Source organism: Watersipora subatra, chromosome 2 (genome assembly GCF_963576615.1).
Source record: "Watersipora subatra chromosome 2, tzWatSuba1.1, whole genome shotgun sequence".
Taxonomy (NCBI): domain Eukaryota; kingdom Metazoa; phylum Bryozoa; class Gymnolaemata; order Cheilostomatida; family Watersiporidae; genus Watersipora; species Watersipora subatra.
This window is the reverse complement of record NC_088709.1, coordinates 67,004,216-67,009,235: the sequence shown is the minus strand read 5'-3', so window position 1 is coordinate 67,009,235 and position 5,020 is coordinate 67,004,216.

Below are 5,020 nucleotides of genomic sequence, written 5' to 3'. Positions count from 1 at the left end.
GTTTAATCAAAGATTATAGCTGGCATAATATGCATTGTACAAACAATAGGGAGCATTCATTTTGAAGCTAAGAGCCAGAAGAATCCTATGAAGTTTACAATGACAACCTGGTGCATTAATGTTTTAAACTACCTCCTTCTAAAAAGACACTCAAGAAAAACACTAAAAACTCATAACGGGTGGGCATTTTCAATAAAATGAGCAAAAAACCGAGAAATGGGAGCTTTGTGACATGAGTGTCATATTCTTTTGTTGGAAATTTTACTGGGCTATGGGAATCATTATCAAAATACATACATAATTATGTTTTCTTGAAGTTTTACTCACGATATTGATGATGAAAAATCAAGTGAAACGATATAACGTTAAAAAATTGGGGGATTTTGATGACATAAACAGCTACAGCTTCCGTTTTAATTCACCAAAATGAAAACAGTTTTCTGCGCTGTAAAGGTTTTTTCTTACATTACCAGGATCTTAAACCTCACAAAGTGTTTTGCTATTGAACAAACGGTACAGTGTTATAACAAAATTGAAATCCTTGATGTACACTTGATTGTGAAATAGCCCACTGCTTCCACCCCTTATTGGTGCGAGCACTGCTTCCACCTCTTATTGGTGCGAGCACTGCTTCCACCCCTTATCGGTGCGAGCATTGCTTCCACCTCTTATCAGTGCGAGCCCTGCTTCCACCACTTATTGGTGCGAGCACTGTTTCTACCCCTTATTGGTGAGAGTATTGCTTCCACCCCTTATCAGTGCGAGCACTGCTTCCACCCTTATTTGTGCAAGTACTGCTAATCGAGAAGCCTTGAAGTATGCACATTTAAAATCAAGTCTGTTAAAAGATTAACATAATTAATTAACATAATAAGATAGTTATTTAAAATAATATATTTAAAGAGCATTATTATAAAACCTTATATGCATAACAATAAAATTATGTAATCCAAGAAAATTATGTAATAAGTAATCAAAGAAAAAGGACTTTGCTGTGGTGGTTTTGCCTCTAGATTCTTTGATAAAGTTTTTATTAGTAGACTGCCTTGGGCTGTAGTTTTAGTCGTTTAGTCGTTGCTTCTGAATTATCCTCTACGTTTTCTCTGATTGTTGAACAATTTTGAGTTCAACTGAATTTTATATTGCCATCAAGTAAGACAATTTTAAATAAATACACTGGTAAAAAACATTGATGAAGGCTCCATGTACACAATATTTTGGCTAATCAAGGTGCAGAGCCTAGTTCGCAGACAGCTAGCAAGTGTGGCTTCCAAGGATGAAAAATCACTGCAATTTAAAGGAAAAAGAAAAAAATCAGCTCAACAATGGGTAGAAGACTCCAGTCTTGACAGCAGGCACCGCCTCAAAACCATTTTAAATAGGTTAATGTCTTTACAATATCCGGAATAGATAGGCATTGACAAAAACCTGAGGACTTTAATATGTTTGCAGCTGATATCAGTTATTGTGACAGCTGGTGATGCCTTAATATCTGTTTCCTCTTTACCATAGTGCAAAATTGCAAGGCACTTTCAGATTTGGATGCAGTCATTCTTATCAGTAACAGTTTCAGGGCAATTACTCTCTCTTGCAGCCGGTTTTTGCAACAATGAAGATCTCATGGTTTAGTCTTTATCACTGATTATCATGCAGCTCTGTTTTCTATCTTCTCTTACTCTGTTTGGGTTTCGGTTCCTCAACTTTATGTTACCCTTAAACCATAACTGCCACGAACAACTTTTATCGTATTTACTAGGTAAATCAGACATGCTGATTCCGATTTTGTAATCAAAATAAAGATTAGGCCACTAACTTTCAGAGTAATAAAGGATTTTTTATAGCGTTTTAATATCGGTCTCGAAAACAACACGATCGGCATAACAAGCTCCGCCCCTAAATACTTGACGTAACCTAGCTTTTTAGGAACAGAAGTTACGTAGAGATGTTTAGACCGATTTAGAATAATAGAGATGGGTGTTTTAAAATCTATTAGTATCTAAATCCAGCTTTAAAAATAATATCAGTCTTTTCTGAAAGGTAGATAAGCTATTTAGCATTGCATATTTAAAAAGTGCGATAACAACGCTAGCTCGTGATAAAACCGCGCTTTTTGAGCTCATTTTTCTCGGCGTCCAGCCCATTTAAACGTTATGTAACAAGCTGCGAGCAATTTTAAATAGTTTATATCCCTTTCATAAAAAACTGAAATTATTTTACAGGCTGGATTTAGATAATAATGGGTTTTAAGACACCCATCTCTATTATTCTAAATCGGACTAAACTTTCCTAACTTCCGTTTCTGAAAAAGCTAGGTTTCGTCACATATTTATGGGCGGTACATCTTTGTATATCAGTCTGGGTCTGCTCTGATTTTCTTTCCTTAATAGAGTTGTGAATATAATAATGGTCTTTATAATCGCTCATATGCCTATATAGTGTCTTGATTATCACTAATGACCCATCCTACGCATATGTTGTCCCAGGGCTGATACTCCTCCCTAAAAGGCCCATTAGGTTCGGCCCAAAATCACGTTTTAGGGGGGGTTTTCAGACCATGAGGCACTGTCAGTGAATTTGCTAATTTAGGGGTGGTTTCCACAGCCAAACCAGTAAAAGGGCCCATGCTCATTAAGGTTTTATTCAGCCAAAGTAATACCAAAAATTTGCACCGAAATTCTAGTCTTCATTTTAATACAAATCGCATTAGAATCTGCATGCTTGCTGACGGGAAACAAATAGAAAAGAGACAGTCGACACTGAATCATCTTAGCAACTCTTTAGCCATATACTCAGAACGAATGATATGCTATTTCTTTCATTGATATTTACTATGTTTTCCTTTGTAAATTAAAATGATGATCTGATGGTTGATGTTTGGAATCAGTTTTATTAACCCTTTTTGCAGGCTTAATGACATTTTGTTGTTTTGCGATACTGACGCTAGTCGGCAGAGCAACTATTATGTCGCCACACGAACGGTTTTTATAAATTGGTTTATGGTTAGCTAATTGCCTGTTATTGTTTAATTTTTTACTTATAGTAAACTACAATATATCAGTCTCTGTTAGCAACAAAAAATAAGCCGTTTGCAGAAAAAAAAACGATCGTTTTTGCAATACTGAACAAACAAAAAATTCGAAATAAAAACGTATCTAAATAAAATTGGGAATTTTGTTTGTAGGTTTTTTCTGCTTTATTAATGCATTAATCATATTGGATGTTTAGCAGGGCTTAGAACCTGGGCGCCCTTTAGAAAACTCCCAGTGTTTAGGGGGTGTATTTCAAATTGACCAACCAGGTGATTGGGGGTACAATATCCAAATTCAAAATGACCAACCAGGTGATTGGGGGTACAATATCCAAGTCTGGGCCTATCCAGGTGGGTGTTTCTTTCAGAGTATCAGCCCTGGGTATGTTGTAACCATCTTAGGCCTTTTTCCGGTCCTCCATGGATGGGACGCTAGAGCCTCAGATCAATTGTAAAGTCTTGGATATATTTAAACAGGCAAAGCCTACTTGTACAGCGCTTAGTGTGATTGGGTTCTACTTTACTACAGAAAATATTTTTTCTGGCAACCCTCAAAGTTGGTATTCAGTACAAAACTTTAGAAAAGATGGGTTTTTTCAGACGTTTTGATGCGTTAGCAATTACTATGCATTGTGAGCTAATAATTATGGTGATTTAATATGGGGCTTTGTATGCGCATGTGTCCTACATTTGTCAGATGTATATTCAATCTTATATTTTACTAGCAAAAGTTTGTAAAGCTTCTAGCTTGAAATTGTTTGATTTTCTGCGGCTTTTTGTAGTAGGCATGTGGAAGGCCAAGTTTGCTAAACAGCGGAGAAAACAGCTTTTGCTTTATAACCTTCCAGTGTTTTTAAGCTCTAGTGAGCCTTCTTGTTCTGCTATTTGCTTTTGCAGACACTTTAATTGATAGCAAATTTTTACAAAATGTTAAAATTTGTGTTAATTAAAGGAGATAAAGTGAGCCTCAACTCAAGTCTTGCAGTTGAAACTGCTTGCAGATCCTTTCAGTCAGATCTGCAGCTTATAGCCTACTAGATGAATGCCTGGCATTGTACGGGTAATAGAATAAATACCTAATGAATTTGAGTAACTTACCTTGATAGATAAACAGATAGACGCATAGATAGATGCATAGATAGATAGATAGATAGATAGATAGATAGATAGATAGATAGATAGATAGATAGATAGATAGATGCATAGATAGATAGATGCGTAGATAGATAGATGCGTAGATTGATGCGTAGATTGATGCGTAGATTGATGCGTAGATAGATATGGTAAATAGACGCATAGATAGATACGCATAGATAGATACGCATAGATAGATACAGTAGATAGACTCGGCAGATAGATGAATTCGATAGATAGATGAATACGATAGATAGATAGATTAGATAGATAAATAGATACAGTAGATGCACAAATAATCAGATAGGGACAGTAGGTAGGTAGATAGATAGGTACAGTAGATGCACAGATAATCAGATAGAGACAGTAGGTAGATATTAACTTCCTTTACACTGATTAAGGCCATTCAGAGCAAATTAGAGTACAAGACAAAAAAATAGTAAAGTAAATTATGCGTAATGGCAGAAAAAGCTATTTTTGCATAACGCTGTTATATAATGTGTATTGGTAAAGTGTTGATGTCTGGTATCAGGCGTTGAGGTTTTTTTTGTGAAGTAGAATGTATTGGATGATCAGGCAAATTGGAGATATGATTTAAGTATATTAAACAACAAATATTAAACACTATGCTGATCAGTTTACACACAGTTTATGCTATAAAATTTATAGCTTGGGGAGTTGCCACTGCAGACCAGCAAGATTTTTCTTGCTTATGATCATGCTTCGTCGCGAGAATAAATCCTAAAGCAGTGTATTAGTTTTAAATTAGTTTTAATTGATAATCAAAGGCCAAAACAGATGTGTTGGCCTAATTTTATATAACTTGAAATATCGCAAACGCTTTATTGTAGCATTGTA